General features: G+C 40.4%; 1 protein-coding gene across 3 annotated transcripts in view; it reads right to left on the bottom strand.

The window, feature by feature from the left end:
* The window catches only part of ACVR1 (activin A receptor, type I), a 141049-nt gene that overhangs the window by 73300 nt on the left and 48220 nt on the right, over nucleotides 1–19529 (bottom strand). For 2 of the 3 annotated variants that reach the window (XM_011991816.1, XM_011991810.1), the window contains exons 2-3: nucleotides 19373–19492; nucleotides 11550–11724 (exon numbers count right to left, since the gene is read on the bottom strand). The gene's annotated coding sequence lies outside the window, so the exon portion shown is untranslated. The remainder of the gene's footprint in view (nucleotides 1–11549; nucleotides 11725–19372; nucleotides 19493–19529) is intronic. The other variant, XM_011991805.1, reaches the window with a different exon arrangement.

The raw sequence follows: 19529 nt of genomic DNA, 5'->3' as shown, positions 1-19529 counted from the left end.
TTTTATTCAAGCCTCAATTCTTCTGAACTTCAACTGAAAATCTTGATTTCCCTCTTAAAGAACATCTTTACTCATGGTTATTTAATATACCATTCAATCATGACTTCTTTCCATTTCTCTAACCTTAAACAATTTCATGTTACTCTGTGATCTCCAATTATCTCCTCCCTCCCTCTGCCCCCAGAAAAGATGTTGACATCATAGAAAAAAACAAGTCTCTTCGATAGTGCATCAGTGGATTCTAGCTCCCATCTTCCATCCCTACTCTTCAGTTCTCTTGTAAACTCACCCTTCAAAATAAATGGAAATTAGTAAGACACATTTGGGGGCAAAGTTAGGCCCAGCAAGGCAAATTCTAGACATGAAACTTTGAAGGAAAATAGACTTACATCAGCCGCCACCAAGCAGGGCCAAAATCAGCCACTGCAACTGATTAGATAATACAAGAACAGTCACATCTCTTCTATGCTCAAAAGGCAATGAGCTAACCCAAAGGCAGCTTGTGCCAAACTACCTGGGCCTTTGGGAGGAGTGAAATGAGACATGGGCTGTCAGTAATAGCTGCAAAGAAAGGTTAAACCGAAGTTATCATACCATATAAGTTAAGTCAGGGTCTTTTCTACGGTTCAAAATGACCTGTTAAATATTTTTAACACCACACTCTGTCTGAACTGGCAATGTGCAAATTGCCAAGGCTAGGTTTTATATAGACTTCCCTGCTGCTGGAGGGTTTCTGGCGGGGTGTTACTTTCAGAATATTAGCATGTAATTTGATCTTTCATGATAGATGAATACAAATAGCTTCTTGGACAAGTCCTATAGAACTGAAAACCAGGCCCTGGATCGGTTTATCCTGTAGTTAGAGGAAATAATTATGGATTATTTCAGGAAAGAATGGGTTTTGACTGAGTTACACTATAAACATTCCAGCTGTAACAGATGGACCCTAGATATGGTTTGGGAAGGAAGGGAAGCAAACAATATGATCTGTAAAATGAAAAAAGATGAAAAAAAGATAAGGCTTAATGTGAAAGAAAGTGAAAGGTTTAGCTTAGGCTGCTATGTAAGAATCAAAGGCTCCCCAGTAAATTTATTTTAACTGTACACAGAATGAAACAGACTTTGCTACATCCTTTCCAGATATACACAGAATACCTACGTTAAACTTCTAAGAGTCCAGGGTTTTGATCACTTGCTGCATGCCTTACTCGTACCTCAAAACTAGGTTTTATTTCCCCAGGCTTGACTGTATGGAGACTGTCCCTCATTTTCCACTTCATTCCTTTGTTTCAAATAGCCATGGTCCACCTGCTTTGTTTCAACTGATAGGACTCCATCATCTCCCTGCTATTTTGTTACATTCTCCAATGCAGCTCACAGCCCACTCCCTGTCCCTTGTTTGCAAACTGTGACTAGAACCTTTTTTTTGTTTTTAACCTATTAGTAGGAAAAGCCCCATTATTCCTTCCCATAAAGCTCATCTAGACATGTAACTCTGAAGTTCATTTCAAATCCCACTTCTTCCCAAAGTCCTCAGGTAGACACCGTCTCAGTGCTCTGTCTCATTTCTAGCTGTGCCTGACCTGAAGCTTCCCCTCTAACCTAACAGTGTAGACCTTTCTATCCCTCCCATGACTTACAAGTGGTGTTAGAAGCACTGCCCATCTGACACAGCTGTCCCCATTCTCAGGCTAATGTGATTAATCTATAATAATTTTTGGGTGGTGGGTATAAGATGAAAGGAATGTCAAGGCCAGAGAAGTACATTTCTCTCTCTCTCCCTCTCTCTCTCTCTCTCTCTCTCTCTCTGTCTTTACTGAGAGACACTGGAGCACTTTTCTGTTGTAGTGAGAAACACCGCACTTTATACACTGGCCTAACCAAAGCCTTCTGTCTCACTCCCATACTCCAAGCCCATTCCTGTCTCAGACTTTCTCACCCGCCCCCATGAACTATATTCCCCCACCATATCTTCTTCATAGCACTTAACAACTGGGTGAAATTTGCCACTTACTTACTAGTTTATTTATTTTTTATTGTGTTTCTCCCTCTTCCACACACCAAAATGTAAGCGAAAGAGAGTAAGAACTCTGCCTGGTTCATGGATACATGCTCATGCTTGGCACCTACCAGGCGCACGGTAAAAATTAAAACATACTTATTTTAACATTTTAGCCTTGGCTACACTTTGATGTGGAGAGAGGAAGGTGAAGTTTAAGTTTTATATATCCTAGCAAGGAAATGGGGGGCAGGGGTGGGTTTGTATGTCCCCAATTTAATAGAGTAGCAAGCAGATATTTGAGATAAATTAAAAGATATCATTTGTAACTTGGATTCCAGTTTTCAAGGGTGTCATCCAAGAGAGGCAGCCAAACAAAAAGACGGCTGGCAGACCTCGGGTGTACCAGACAACTCCCTGGTGGACAATATCCCAGTTGGAAGGGATTGCTTGGATCTCTAGTTGCAGACACCAGCTGATAGGCCCAGAGCCATCCCTAGTGACCTCTGAGACAGCGTCTGTCTCTTGAAAATACATCTCCTACAAGTCAGAAATTGACATATTATCTCCCCTGAAGGCTTCTAACATTTATTGACGCTATTTGGAAAGCCATGCTTCCATGCCTATTAATAACCTTCAGAAAGAACCCCAAGGAAGTGTCAGGAGAAAAATAGATCCAGCCGATGAAAGCCAAAGACTTGACCAGAGGTTACAGTCAGTAATACATTTAAAAAAAAAAAAAAAGGAAAGTTGTAACCTTTCTGAATTAGATGTTATCTTTTCAGGAGGCTTAAAACAAAATACTTAGCCAATGAATTACAGCAATGTGAGGCAAGAACCCTGGTCTTTACAAAAAGGAACTCTTGAAAGACCCCGTATCTATTTAAATAGACCAGCAGCAGCAACTAACTTTATCTGCACATCAATTATTCCAAGGAATTTTGCCTACACGGCTGTTATCATTAAACCTTTTATAGTTATTTTTACAGTTATTTAAACTTTGTAAAATTTCTCCAAGTGACACATTAAATAGCAACCAGATCAACCTACTCTAAATAATGGAATCACTAATTAACACTCATCTTGGAAAAGAATTCTCTTAGTGGTCTTTCTCCTCTCCCCTCCCCCAAATAGAATGTGATTAATGGAATTCTCTCACAATTTAGCTTGAAATATGCTTTTGCCAGTCAAGCAGCTAAAGCAGAATCAGATAATTGTGGTATGACTCAACAAACACACAGCTGTTCATTTAAATATATCCATCAAAAGTATAAATATGATCATGAGAAAGAAAACGAGCCATGTACCAGGGTCAGTGCACAAGTTGAATGGGTTAGCATCCAAGTAACCACAACAGAAAACAAGGAGACGGGGAGAGGAGGCAGGGAGAGGTTCTGGATGGAAACCGGGTGGAGAGAGACTGGAGAACGGATGTAACCAAAAAACCACCCACCCAACCAGAAACACTCACTGAACTAAATAAGAAAACAATGTTAAAAGTAAAAATAAATGCACTCTATGAAGTAGGGAGAAAGAATGAAATCTTAAAAATAGGTGAGGCACCCCAGAACACAAAGGTAGAAAGTCGATAGAGTAGAAAATGGTGAATTTGATCTGTTATTAAAAATAAAATGCAGTCAGGCACAGTGGTTCATGCTTGTAATCCCAGCAGTTTGGGAGGCTGAGGCAGGAGGATTGCTTGAGCCCAGGAGTTCAAGACCAGCATGGGCAACATAGTGAGATCCCATCTCTATAAAACGAAAAAAGAAAATTGGCCAGGAGTGGTGGTGGGAGGCCTGTAGTCCCAGCTGCTCTGGAGGCCGGGACAACAGGATCACTTGAGCCCAGGAGTTCAAAGTTACAGTGAGCTATGATCATGCCACTGTACTCCAGACTAGGCGACAGAGTGAGACCCTATCTCTAAAAAATATGTAAAATTAAAACTAAAAACAAAACAAAGACCCCAAGGCAGTGGAAAATGGGAGAACAGTATTCTCACCTCAGTCCTTGTCCACAACCTTCAAACACTCTGATTATGAAATCACTGTGGAAACATGGGTATGCGTCCAATAGTCCAAAAGTATAATGACTGAAAAACACCACTCTGTACCAGGCAATCCCTAAGGAGGTTCTACATATGCAAGACTGCCATTTAACATGAGGCAAGGGAATGGAGAAAGAGCAAACTGTAAGAACATGATGGGGGACAGGTGGCAGGGAGGGTTCCCTGCATCCAGTGTGCCAGGCCCCATTCCTTCTTTCTTTCTCAAGGATAGGCCAGAAAGGCCCAATAAGAACTTGAGAAGCAAATGCACTGAGAAGCTCTTGAGGCGTCTCCTCCCTTAATATGTAATTCAAAATGCTAACAAGTGAAAGAAACATCTAATCCATGATAAACATTTCCAAGCTTTCCCTGAACCATCAAAAATCTCTCTTTCCAAAAAATAATCTCTCTGGCAGTGGAGGGCCTAAGTACATGTGTAGCCAAACTGCTCAGTTATCCTGCACTGAAAACCATCCACACCCTTCCCATTTATAGGCCATCTCTCTTACATCATCATAGCAACAATTTCAACTACCACCACCTCCTTAGCCCCAAGGTCCCCAGTATCCACCCTCTTCATCCTTTCACCGAACAATTTCTGGAACAGCAACTACACAGGCTTCCTCCACGTCGCCCATCCAGTCTTCGGTCCACAGTGTTCTGTCCTATAGTCAATCCACTGAAATACCCCTTGCTAAGGTTCTACCTCGTTTTAGTCTTACCTTATCCTTCAGGTTCACAAAGGAGCTTGCTCAAAATATGGATTCCCAAGCCTCACCCCTTAGAGATTTTGATCTGTGATGACAAGGCCTAGGAATCCCCCATCCCCCAGCAAATCGGGTGATGCTGAGAATGACAAGGAGGTCTCACTCACTTATGAGGTAGGACGTGGGGTTGTGACCACCTTCTTCCCTTGGCTTCCTCCCTAGCTGGGATTTGTGGGCTGCACTCTCAGGTATCTTTACTTTTAATGCTTTGATCTTTCTCAGTTTCCTTGCATAGAAGCTTCCTCTTCTGTCACTCATGCCTTAAATCTTGGTTTAGGCCTCACAGCTCAGCCTTTTCTTTTCATTCAAGACGTTGCTTGTTTTCTTAGACTCAGGAACCACTGTAGGCCACCAGGCTGGACTACCAGGTTGAGAATGAAATCACCCATTCTTTAGTCATTTCCCCCTCCCTGTCTATTCCTTCCTTATTACCCTCCTCCCCATATGTTCTTTTCTTTTCAATGTTAATAAAATTAATATTTAATTTTTTTTATTACAGATAGTTCAAGTTACAAAGAAACAGAAAGCATAATATGCCTCCTTTTAAAATCTTCTAGTTTCAAAAATAAGCAACATTCTACCCCCAGTTTCAAAAATAAGCAGCCTTCTTTCCTCCATTCCCATTTTCTTCCCGAGGTATTTTAATGAGAATCACAGATGTCATATCATTTCACCCACAAATTCTCTGACAGATAAGGATTTTTTTCTAAACATAACTAAAACCCCACATCTCACCCAACAAAGTTAAAATTATTCCTCCTTCAAATATCATCTAAGAGCTAATCAGTGTTTAAATCTGCCCAATTTTCAACAACTAAAACACCCTCCAACAATGACAACAACAACAACAAAAAAAATTAAAAGGAGAATGGAAATAGCATACAAAAAAAGAAATTGTTTTCAGTTTTCATAACTAGCGGTATAGTGTTAGTATTGTGGCACTACTGAGAATACTGTGTGTATAATGTGGAAGAAAGAAAATGAGTATCTATGGAGTATTCTGACTATCATCCCTGTTGTGTTTGAGGACTAGAATTCTGTGTCAAATAAAGGAGATAAAGATGTTACACAGAAAACGTTAAGTTAAAACCTTTTAAACTGAATTTCAATCACAAGTATCAGAATGAACTCGCGAAGTATTTTATAAATATTTAATTCCTGGTTCTGTCCACTAAATGGGTGTAGAAACAAGGACCCACTCAGTAGCAGTGAGCATCCCTGCTGTCCAGATTGTGGTGTTAATACAACATATGCCACTAAAAGAAAAACAAATTGAATTGAACCATGTGGATGCAATCACCAAAATCTAGCAAGTAAGAAGCTGGAGGTCAAATGGCCAGGTTCTTCAACAGAGAAACTGTAAGGGAAAGAAAGGGCTGGAGGTGGAAACCCCAGGTTTAAGAGACTTACAAAACATAAAGAGATAATATGAGACCAACCTATAGGTCTGAACACCTGGTTGATGGACCCACATAAAAAGGCAAGGAGGCAATTACTATAGCGTATATACTACATAATATACTGTTTCTTGGTCTGCATGGTGATCACAAAAAATATTCACCTTGTAATTAACTAAACTATGTACGCTTCTTGTATAAATTTGTGTTTTATTTTACATTAAAAAAGGTAAAAAGGAAAGGACAAAAGCTGAATACATGTTGTTAGAAATACATACACACATACACATACACTAACCAAGTTACAGGCACTGTGCATCATATATATGCCAACAATTAGCCCAGGTTTGTATATTACAAATAAGTCTATGTGATAAACCTCTGAAATATCAACTCTTCCTTATCTTCAAACTGAAGAAATTGTTTTTACAAGTTTATTCCTAATAGAATAGCGAAATAAGTATGTTTCCTGGTCATAATCAGAAATCATGTATTGAAATAAAATTAACATATCATATAAAGTGGTCCTTCCTCCCACGTACTTCAATAAGTGTCACGGGTCGAAGGATATAGAAAGTCTAGGGTTCAGATCAGTGTTTCTCAAAGGAACTGTGCAACACTACGGTCAAATAAGAAAAATTAACATCATAAAGAGTGAACCTTCACTAATGAAATCTACACATTTAACAAAATCCCAAAAATAATAGGTTTTCTTCATGGGGGAAGAGGGTGGTAACTGGGTACGATTCTTTTAAAGTTCATATTTTTAAAACACACACACAAGTATTAAAATTCTGTGAAATAGGACTTAAAATGGGGAGACTTACCACTATGAAAAAGAAAAAAAAAAAAAACTAAGCCTCAGAAAGTTAAAACAATGCGATTCTGCTGCATGAATAGGCAGATAGATTAATGAAACTAAACGGTTATCCCAGAAATAGACCAAAATCTACATGGAAATTTATACTATAAAAGAAACCAAAGGAGAAAAGTTGGGATCGTTCAGTAAAATTGGAATTTTTAGCCAAATCTCTAGGCAATATGGCAGAGACTGCTAATTTTCCACTAAAATCCCTTCTTTCGTTCTTCTTGGGTACAAGGCGGCCAACACAGACTTCACTTTTCAGTCTCCACTGCAGCTAGATGTACCCACATAACAAAGTTCTCATCACTATAGTTCTCCTCTGTAGTGATGTCTGCAGTTTCTGATCACTAGCCCTGGACTTTCTCCTTTGCCCTTCCCATGGAGGGGACCCAGATACAGCAGCAACTCAGATAGGACCATGCAGATAATCACAGCAACAATTACTAGAGCCAAAGAACAGACGTAACTCAAGCCTCCGAATGATCAGTGGATATGGGTGGTTCTGCTGATCTGTTTTGCTTACACGGGGACTGTTAAGTGAAGAAAAAATAAACTTCTGTGTTCTTTGAACCATAGCATATTTCAGTCCCTTGGTTACAGCAATTCAACCTAACCCGAATTAATAGAGCATCTAGAGAAAAATTCATTTGAATTCATACCTAACATTTCAGATGGATCAAAGACTTAAATCTAAAAAAACCCCACATGACATTAGAATGAACCAGGAGATGGTAGGTCTTTAAATCTAAAAATGAAAGGAGGTCTTTTAACTACAATACTATGATATTGACCATTTCCTCTGATGTAAGTAAGAATGTAAGTTCTGCTGCGGAGCAAGAATTGGGGTCTGCTTTTTTACTACTGTATAGCCTGTTTGTTGTCTAGAACAAGTTCTCATACACAAGAGGCATTCAATAAATAATTCTTGTTTGAATAAATTGGCAATTTTAACTATATAAAATTTGTAATAACCTGCACAACAAAATAATAATTTTTTCTATATAAATGGCCAACTGAGAAAAATATAAATAGCACATATCACAAGGATAAAAAGGGGGGACTGATAATTTTGATGTCATATTTTGATAATAAAAATCATAACCCAACAGCAAAATAGACAATGAACACAAACACAGAAAGAAGATAACTAGAAATAAAAGTGGTTTTTAAACTCATGAAAAGATGCTCAATCTCAATCAAACTAAGAAAAATGCAAATTAAAGCACATTAAACTGCCATTTTTTACCTATTGCACTGTTAACCACATTAGGAAACTATGAACAATTTTAGCCCTGTTTCATAATTATCACAGGGGTAGCAACTAACTACAGCCATCATCTACTTCTCCCTCAAATAAATATATACAGAAAATAAAGTTTGTCTCCTAATACCATCTCTGTTATTCATTACTTCCTCTTAAAACTAATTCACCCTCACACCACCTTAAATGGGCATAAAAGTGTCTCAAAATGCTCAAAGGATGGTAGCCAGAACTAACAACTATGCTAATATATTAACAGCCTCCAAAAAATAAAAATTTCACAAAACTGACACCTTAGCAACAACCCCAAGCAGTGCATCGTCTGCCTTCGAAAATAAAAACACACATCCTTAGCGACCAAAGTCCAATGTCAACAGTCATGGCCTTGGTTTTGTCCATAATGTGAAAGGCCTCTTGCCTACCCCCTTTAAATTATGGACTAACCTCTCACTTGAGGACTGGTGATTATTACGTTACAGCCATATAAGGGACACTAGGCAGGGATTTCTCACCCTGAGATTAAATTCTGCTTAAAAGGAAAAATATCCACAATATACCAAGTCAAGCCAAAAAGCAAGTTGTAAAATAGAATGTATGCTCATGTGTCACCAATTTTTAACATAATTAATATGCATATTTGTTTGTGTATAAAAATATCTGTATATGAAAAGGTTTATAAATGGGAAAGTTTATATTCCAAGATTCTGGCCAAAAGTGAAAGAGAGAAGGGAAGAACTTTTATCTTTATATATGGCTATACTTTATACTGTTTTGTATTATCTGAAATGAAATAATCAAAATTAACTTTTACATAAAATATAAAGCTATGGGGGGCTAAGGAAGGAGGATCACTTGAGGCCAGGAGTTCAACACCAGCCTGGGCAACAGAGTGAGACCCTGTCTTTAAAAAAAAACAAACAACAAAAAATAGCCAGGTGTGGTTATGTACATCTATAGTCCTAGCTACTTGGGAGGCTGAGGCAGGAGGATCCCTTGGGCCCAGGAGTTTGAGGCTGCAGCGTGCCATGATTGCGTCATTGCTCTCCAGTCTAGGCAACAGAGTAAGACTCTGCCTCAAAATAGTAATAATAATAATAATAATAATGACTGTTTTATAATAATACATTGGACTTTCCTTTAAAAAGAATGCACCTAATAGCCATATCAGAGACTTTCCTCAAAAGTATTACATCTAAGAAGGCTGCATAGACCAACCCTGGCAGAATTTAATCCTCAATTCCTTGCTTCTGTCTCCACATACATGGTTCAAACCATATCTGAGCAACTCAAATGTTAAATTAAGAAAGACACACACATCAACATTTTGCACTTCAGGCTTCCCCTCACAGAAACATCTTACTGACTCTATTCCAAGTAGGTATACATATTACCCCCATAACTTATCACACCCTTAATATCGTTTCATCCTGGAGAGCGAGACTTTTGTGTTTTTGTTTTGTTTGTTTGTTTTTGATACAAGGTCTTGTTCTATTGCCCAGTCTGGGCTGCAGTGGTGTGATCACAGCTCACTGAAGCCTCAACCTCCCAAGTTCAAGTAATCCATGTGCCTCAGCCTTTCAAGTAGCTGGGAATATGTGCACCTGCCAAGATGCCTGGCTAATTTTTTTTTTTTTTTTTTCCCTTTTTTGTAGAGACAGGGTCTCACTATGGTTTCCAGGCTGGTCTCAAACTCCTGGACACAACCAGTCCTCCTCCTTTGGCCTCCCAAAGCACTGGGATTAGAGGCGTGAGCCACCATGCCTGGCTCAAGGCTTCTTTATGCTTTCAAAGCACTCCACGGGAAATGTATTATTAAAATGTAGTTCTGGAAATGGTAAATGTATGGACACAGTAAAAAGCCCAGTGATTGCCAAGGGCTAGTGGGGATGGGAAATGAATAGGTAGAGCACAGAGATCTTTAGGGCACTGAAACTACTCTGTATAATACTATAATGGTAGATGCATGTCATTACTCATTTGTCCAAACCCACAGAATGTACAACACCAAGATTGAGCCTAATGTAAATTATTGCCTTTGGGTGATAATGATGTGTCAATGTAGGTTCATTGATTGTAGTAAATGTACTACTCTGGTGTGGGATATTGACAGTAAGGGAGGTGTTGGGGAGATAGATGATAACTCTATTTTCTGCTCAATTTTGCTGTGAACCTAAAACTGCTCTAAAAGAAATAAGGTCTATTTTAAAGGAAAAAATTAGGGCCAGGCACAGTGGCTCACACCTGTAATCCCAGCATGTTGGGAGGCCAAGGCAGGCGGATCACAAGGTCAGGAGTTCGAGACCAGCCTGGCCAATATGGTAAAACCCCATCTCTGCTAATAATACAAAAAAAATTAGCTGAGTGTGGTGGCGTGTGCCTGTAGTCCCAGTTACTCAAGAGGCTGAGGCAGAAGAATTGCGTGAACCCGGGAGGTAGAGGTTGCAGTGAACCGAGATCATGCCACTGCACTCCAGCCTGGGTGACAGAACAAGACTCCATCTCAAAAACAAAACAAAACAAAACAAAAGAAAAACTTGGGCCGGGCGCGGTGGCTCAAGCCTGTAATCCCAGCACTTTGGGAGGCCGAGACGGGTGGATCTCGAGGTCAGGAGATCGAGACCATCCTGGCTAACACGGCGAAACCTCGTCTCTACTAAAAATACAAAAAACTAGCGGGCGAGGTGGCGGGCGCCTGTAGTCCCAGCTACTCCGGAGGCTGAGGCAGGAGAATGGTGTGAACCTGGGAGGCGGAGCTTGCAGTGAGCCGAGATCGCGCCACTACACTCCAGCCCGGGCGACAGAGCAAGACTCCGTCTCAAAAAAAAAAAAAAAAAACAAAAAAAAAAAAAAAAAAAAAGAAAAGAAAAAATGTAGTGGCCCTGTAAGGTGAAAAGGATGGCAGGGGCATTTTATAGGTAGGGAAACATTGGCAGTATTTATCTGAAAAACTTGGCCAAATTTAAAGAATAGCTGTGCAGATCCACCCAACAAAGCCTACTATGAAAGCAATGTCAGAACTAAGAGCTATTAGGCTGGTCCTAACTTTCTTATGTTGGATTCATATAAAAAAACAAAATAATCATTTGTGGCAAAGAATTTACCCTGTAGATTTGATCTCTGCCAAAGAGTATTAAAAGAAGTGATTTGTTGAAGTGGCTGCACTGCTGGTTCTGGCAACGCCGCTCTGAGAGCTCCGGGTAAAGCTGACTCAGCTACCTTAACGCAGGCTCCTGGTCACATCTGCCCAAAGTCCTTCAAGCTGCGTGCCCTCGTTCAGGGTTTCTCTCACTCTGGTCACTGGGGTACTCGGGGAGTAGAAGAGGCGTTCCTGGGATTATGAGTTCTCCAGCAGCTTTCACTTTGGCAGTGTGACGCTTAACAACGCTCCAGGCTGCAGAGGGAAAGAAGAAAGAAAACCAGCTAAGCAGAAGAAAATCCTGTAGCTGTGAATGTGGTGGCTAAAGGAAGTGCACATTTGGCACGTCTTTCAATTTGTACCACAAAACGAAGCCCATCTACAAGTGCAGCAAGTACAGAAAAGTTTGAAAACACTGATAGGAAGAGTGTAAAGGTCATGGATCTACAGTGGTCTTTAAATATTTTTCTAAACAACACAAAAACCAGTAAGATCTGCAGTCGGCACATTTCAAAATCAAGTTACTTTAAAGCCTATACACTATGTACTCTAGCCCTTTCTTCTCCTTCCCTTGCCACACACAAAATCAAACAAAAATTTTGACTCTGCATGTACTAACTATTATGTGCATTTGAGGCAGGCGGATCATGAGGTCAGGAGTTCAAGACCAGTCTGGTCAATATAGTGAAACCCTGTCTCTACTAAAAATACAAAATTAGCCGAGTGTGGTGGCACATGCCTGTAATCCCAGCTGGTGGGGAGGCTGAGGCAGGGGAATCACTGGAACCTAGGAGGCGTAGGTTGCGGTAAGCCGAGATCATGCCATTGCACTCCAGCCTGGGCAACAAGAGCAAAACTCTGTCTCAAAAATAGAAAAAAAAAATAGTTTGAGCAGTACAAACTATAGAATGAAAAGTCTTCCTCCCGTTCCAACATCCCTGGCCTCTCCTAGAGGTATCCAGTGTACCAGAGTAACCAATTTCTTGTATATCCATTCAAATATATCTGATTTTGGTCTATTTTCAAGCAACAATCTCTGGCATAGACAGATCTGGTTCAAAGGCTCATAAAACAATGGTGGGGAAGGAGCACAAAGCGGAAGGGAAGAGGAGCGGAGCTCTAGATATCTAATAAAAAACAAAAACCCACCCAGGCCCCCTTTTCCTTTAGGAAGACTTGAAAAACATCAACATTTGCCAAAGGAAGAGGAAATTTTTATTAGAACCAAAGGAAGAGGAAATTTTTATTAGAACTAAACTTTCCCATTCAAATTGTTAATACAAAACACTGAAAAACTTACTGCCTTCAGAAAACAGCACCTTTTTTTTAACCTCAGGGAACATTTTACTAAGAAAACCTTCACGTAAATAAATCTAAGCAGAAAACAAGCCCCTAATGCAGCACTCTGCAATAATTATGGGGAAAAATCTTCCCATCCACCTTGGAATTCAGGGGAACTGTTTTACAGATACTATCAAACCGTTCCTCACTTCAAATTAAATTGAGGCTCACAATCTATTTGAAAATAAAATCTAGACATATAATAGGCGCAGTAAGAAAAAGACATGTAAAACTATCTTCCATAGAGAGGTCAACCAGAAATTTGTCTTTTTCAGCAATCACTTAGCAAAGTTAAAGAGCAAAAATGCATTTCTAAAGTGGGCATCCTTAAAAACAAACTCATCAGCTGAGCAGCACCCACAAACCCTTGAGTTTCAGAACAAACTGTTGAAATACTGGTATTTTCCAAGATGCTGGGGCCGGGGAAATTTGGCAGAGTCACACTAAAGCTGCCTTCCCCTCTGCCAAAGACTAACTGCATTTTAAGAGGAGGCCAGTGTTCAGCTGTCCTGCCTAGGGTCAACCATGTCTTTTAAGTGAGAGTTACTGTATTGGTGGGAAGAGTTTAGATAAACCAGAAAATAAACACCGGTACGTATTTTTCTGATTCTCTTTTTAAAAATCAGAGACTCTCTCTCTTTTTTTTTTCCCCCCCTTATTATAAAGGTGCTTCTAATTTGCCATCCAACATCCCAGCCCCATTATCTTCACTGCATGGAATTCCTTCTCATCCTTCAAGACAGTGTTTGGGTTCCCCTGCCTCTGTCCAGTCTTCTCTAAAGATTCTTATATTTCCCAGATCTTTCTAATTTCCCTGGTATTTATATTCTATATGACAAACAACCTGGCATTAATTCCCTGCCATGCACTGGGTTTCTCGAAACCAATTCAAAACTAGATAAAGATCACATATTATTCTTCAGTGTTTAGCCCTCTTTCACGATACTTAGCATATACTTGGTGCTCAAGAGTTTAACTAAATCTCCAAGTTAAATATAATTTAACATTTGTTTTAAAATTCACTGGGCTCTCAAACAAACCATGGACTGAAATCAAAACTGTGGTGTACTATAAGAAAGACCAGGTTGGTAAAATGGCAAATAACGTGTTGAACTGGATACTTAACTCTTCAAATGTTCTACTTGGCACCCATCTCCCCACAAATACCTTTCATATCAACAGGCAAGCTCGGCACACCTGAAAGGTAGCTAAAAACTGTTGTGTTCAAAACCCCAAGAGGGACTGAAAATATAAAAACCAACTCCCCAAAAAGATATACTCACTAATTAAAATCAGTGCTATTCAGGTGCAGTGGCTCATGCCTGTAATCCCAGCACTTTGGGAAGCTGAGGTGGGTGGACCACCTGAGGTCAGGAGTTCAAGACCAGCCTGGCCGACATGGTGAAACCCTGTCTCTACCAAAAATACAAAATTAGCCGGGCATGGTGGCAGGCACCTGTAATCTCAGTGACTCGGACCTGGAAGGTGGAGGTTGCACTGAGCCAAGATCAGCGCCACTGCACTCCAGCCTGGGGAACAGAGGGAGAATCTGTCTCAAAAAAATAGGCAAACAAACAAACAAAAATCAGTGCCATGAAATAAATATCTATATAATAAACTCTAGCAAATTTTCAAAAACCATTCATTGAGCTGAGTTTTTCCCAAAAATTTAGCCAACTTATTTGGCAATGGAGTTTCAATTCTTGGCAGCTAATCAAGCTGTGTAAAAGTCTGACCCTAAAGGGTCAAAGGCACATTCCTGAGCAGGGGGTTGGAGGATGACAATGAAGAAGGAGAAGGAAAATCCAATCCAATTTTCTAACTCTAATTTTGGGCATTTAACATTACAGTACAGTTTTCTTTAATCCAGTTTAAAAGAACACGCATAGTTTCTTAAAAGTTGTTGCAATATGATGGGACCTGAGTAACAGGCAAGCACAAAAAGCACTTAAAATCAAACAAGCTCTTGGCAGTCCACACAGCAGCTAAGCAACAGGAAAAAAAAAAAAAAAATTCAAGACAAGTTTTCTCAGCTCTTTAGTTACAACCATATCCTTGGCTTCTAGAAACTGTGGCTTCTAAACATTGCAAATCCTTACCCTTTCAAGAACCATTCCATACTCTCCCTGTCTGTTCACCCAGTCCATAAACCAAATAAACCATGGTGTACCTTGCTGTGGAATTGCCATTAACCAGAACTACTTCAGAAAGCAGGATATGGTAGCAAGAACACAGACTTAGGAAGCAGCCAAACTCAGTTTTCCAACCTATTAAATGTGACCTCTGCAAATCATTTAACCTCTGAGTTTCAGTTTCCTTTTCCATGAAATAGGGTAAATACTTCCCATCTAGTTACTAATTATAGTAGCTATCATTTAGTGAGTTCTTAGTTCTATAACTGTGCTAACCACATTACTTGCATTGTCTGACTTAATCCTAACAATGAAATTGAGAGGTTATATTATTCCCAAATTATGCATAAGAAAATGTGAATGACCATGAGAAATGCGAATTTCCAGGAATTTCTCCAGAATATATTGTTCTTAAAATACTTCCATTCTTTACTCATGATTATGGATATCCAAAAACATTGCTAAATGGGAACTATCATAGTTAGTAGTATTTACAAAGAATTGTAGCCTATAGCAAATACTAAGATCCTGGAAAATGCCAGTGAACATTATTGGATGTTATGCCAGTAGCAAGCAAACTTCAGCCCACAGTCTGGATTTGTAAATAAAAGTTTTATTGGAACAGGCACACTTGTTCATTTTAAGTATAGTCTGTGGCTGCTTTCACACTGAAATGGTAGAACTGATAGTTGTAACAGAGTCCGTATGGCTTGCAAAACCTAAAATATTTACTATCTGGCCCTTTAGAAAGAGACTTTGTTGACCACTGCGATAACCTACATTCAGATCTACAAGCAAATTAACAGTACAACACAGACTCGTATGTTGAAGTTGCCAATTTAAAGACTCAGTTTAATTCTAAAGTTTATTTCTTGTAATACCAAGCGTAGGATATGTATACAGTATGCTATGCATATAAACTTATTTTATTTGCAAACATGACAGATCAATGGTAGTAGCAGATTGGGTCACAAAGACACATTTTTAACATGGCAACAGCGAGAAGAAATCATGACCCATTCTCTCCCACGTGCTCCTATCCTGCGCTGGCTCCAAAAAAGGTGGATCTTATCCTTCAACTCCGCAAGTCAGCTTTTCCTGTTCTTGCTTTCAACTTGACATCAGTGAATTCTTTCTACTGTCATTGTGTTGACTCATACAATTCTCACAGGAGAATTATAACACTTTTTCCCATTTACCTCATAAGTGATGTTTCTAGGGATTTGGAAAAACATGTATTTCCCAAGAAATCCTGAGAAGGAATTCTGTGACAGAAACACTGTTCTCTCCAGGTGTATATCGAGAGACAGAGTAGGAATCATATGTTAGACTTCTAGAGAATGAAGAAAAAAAGCTGGGGAGGGAGGGCAGAGCATGAGGAAAAACAAAATCTCCAAGATGTTTTAAGGAAAAGATTCAGGTCTGCCTTACAGCCTAGAAAGAAGACCGGGCCAAAGTGGAAATACAGTGAAGATGGGTTTTCCTAATGCTTTGGCTGAAATATTAGACTACCTTTCTCCTCCAGAATTTAACGTACAATTTGGCTAAGACAAAAGGGGCCCACTGTGGATTACTTAATTACAGAGTGTAATTAAGTACCAGACTACACTTCTAAAGATAATCTGCCTACACTCTGTAACCCCGAAACCCTCAAGTGAAGTGGTTTGATGATCCATCAAAATCCCTTTCATCTGTCCAGCCAAAGATTCATCTACTCCTGCCAGAAATATAAAGTAAAGGAATCAAGGAGAAAACTTGAGGCAACAAAGGCAGTCAGTGGGCTATAGTAGCATAAAGAAGTTCCATGCTTGAACCAAAGGGTTCTGAGTTGGATCCCGGCCCTGGCCCATGTAATCTTTTCTGGCAAAACAGGCGTCATGACTTCCTTGCAGAGTCGCCATGTATGAAGTACATGGCACTCAGTGTATGCTAATAAATGGTAGCTAATGTTGTGAACTCAATATTTAAGGAGCAGCTATAAGAAGAGAAGTGATGATTACCAGGGTTGAATTATTAGGTTGAATCCTATGCAATTGCTGAGATTTGACCATTTTGACTTATCAAAATAGCAATTTAGGGCCAGGCATGGTGACTTATGCCTATAATCCCAGCACGCTGGAAGGCCAAGATAAGAGGACTGCTTAAGCCCAGGAGTTGGAGACCAGCCTCGGCAACACGGTGAGACCCCATCTCTACAAAAAATTTAAAAATTAGCCAGGTATGGTAGTGCACACCTGTAGTCCCAGCTACTCAGGAGGGTGAGATGGGAGGACTGCTTCAGCCCAGGAGGTCGAGGCTACAGTGAGCCATGTTCACGCCACTGCACTCCAGCCTGGGCAACAGAGCAAGACCTGTCAAAAATAATAATAACAATAAGAAGCAACTTTGAAATAAATATTACAAAAGGCTCCATAGGAAGCCTGAAAAGAGAGACCATGAAAGACTAACAGCCCAATACTCATTCTTCCACTGGTGATGACTTAGAAAAAATCCAGACACCAAACAGGAAGGCTACAGACTAAAATAGAATACCCCCTTAAGTCAGCTTCTCACCAGATATGAGGTGTGACTTCAGAGAAGATCAGATTTCACAAAAGACAGACACACATGCACTCCTCACTCATAAGTAACCCATATCACTCACTCCTTTCTCTTTTTTTTTTTTTTTTTTTTTTGAGATGGAGTCTTATTCTCTCACCCAGGCTGGAGTTCAGTGGCACAATCTCCACTCACTGCAACCTCTACCTCCCAGGTTCGAGTGACTCTCCTGCCTCAACCTCCTGAGTATCTGGGATTACAGGCATATGCCACCACGCCTGGCTAATTTTTGGTGGAGATGGGGTTTTGCCATGTTGGCCAGGCTGGTCTCGAACTCCTGACCTCAAGTGATCTGCCCATCTCAGTCTCTCAAAGTGCTGAGATTATAGGAGTGAGAGATTACCACACCCAGCCACTCCTTTCTCTCTCTCTTCTTTATTCCTGCTCTCTCCCTTTTCTATCCTGATTTCTTTCCCTATGCAAGGCCCACTGAAATTTTTGATTAACCAGTTTAGGAAGGAAATAAACACAGCCTTTCTGGTTAACTGATATTACCAATTACACAGAAGGCCTTTCTATAAGCCTTTCAGAGCAGCTAGTAGCTCAATATAGACATCCAATGGATCCATCACACTTTCTCCCTATTTTTCTAATTGTCCTTCATTTTTTTCAAGTCCCATCAGCCTTCACCCAGTTAACAGGTCTGTGGTGGTTCTATGGAGTCATATCAATTCCTGAGTGAGAAATGAGTTTCATGACAACCCCCAGGCCAGCGGTTCCCAACCCCCAGGCTGTGGACGGGTACTGGTCCATGGGCTGTTAGGAACCTGGCCGCACAGCAAAAGGTAAGTTGCTGGCAAACGAGCATTAGGCCTGAGCTCTGCCTCCTGTTAGATCAGAGCAGCCGTGGCATTAGATTCTCACTGGAGTGAACCCTATTGTGAAGTGTGCATGTGGGGGATCCAGGTTGTACTCTCCTTATGAGAATCTAACTAATGCCTGGTGATGTGATGTAAACAATTTCATCCTGAAACCATCCCTCTTCCTCTCCACTACTCCATCCATAGAAAAAATGTCTTCCATGAAGCCAGTCTGCTGTCCTGGGCTAACCCAAGTAGCTTTATTACAGCCATATATACATCTCCAAATGGTTCTCAGAGAAGAATCAGAGCACCTTAAGTGAAGAGGGATTGAGAACAAGTGGAAGGGAAGAAAGGAGGAACCGGTCACTTCTTCCATTCCCCCAACACACGACTCCCTAAACAGAATCAGACTTCTCTGGTAATCAGATCGCCTTTCTGTCTGTTTGGCTCAGCTTTCATGTGTGTACACCCCACTGCAGCAGCGCTCCAGCTCTCCTCATTACCATGAGACATCCGTGTTGTAACTGTTGTCTGGCAGGAATGTGGTAATCCTTGGTGATTACACTCACACATAAGACTATACAGGCTTTCATCAGCTCATGATCTCAGGCACTTTTATAAGAGTTCGCAAGACTGCCACCCACCAGGCCAGGACCAGATTTTCTGGTTTTCTAATGGAGTGTCTGGCATTTTGTTTCACTTAGGCTGTACTATTTACCTTCACTAGACAGGTATTTAGCAAAACTTCAACGAGGAGCCTCTTGAAAGTAGGAACTCTGTGTATTCAATGTGCTGCTATATCTCCAATGCCTGGTCTAGCATCATGCCAGACTATTTAAATATTTGTGGCATGAATGAAGTTTAAAATTGTAGAAAAAACAGGCTGGGCACAGTGGCTCATGCCTGTAATCCCCACACTTTGGGAGGCCAAGGCAGGAGGATTGCTTAAGCCCAAGAGTTCGAGACAAGCCTGGGCAATACTGTGAGACTTCATCTCCAAAAATTTAGCCAAGCATGGATGGCACATACCTGTAGTCCCAGCTATTTGTGAAGGTGAGGGGGAGAAGGATTGTTTGAGCCTGGGAGGTGAAGGCTGCAGTGGGCTATGGTCACACCACTGCATTCCGGCCTGGGCGACAGAGTAGGATTCTGTCAAAAAAAAAAAAAAGAACAAAGGAAAGGAAAG

This window comes from Mandrillus leucophaeus, unplaced genomic scaffold (genome assembly GCF_000951045.1).
Source record: "Mandrillus leucophaeus isolate KB7577 unplaced genomic scaffold, Mleu.le_1.0 Scaffold110, whole genome shotgun sequence".
Taxonomy (NCBI): domain Eukaryota; kingdom Metazoa; phylum Chordata; class Mammalia; order Primates; family Cercopithecidae; genus Mandrillus; species Mandrillus leucophaeus.
Note: the sequence above shows the minus strand (reverse complement) of the source record. Positions and strands in the feature narration are given on the sequence as shown.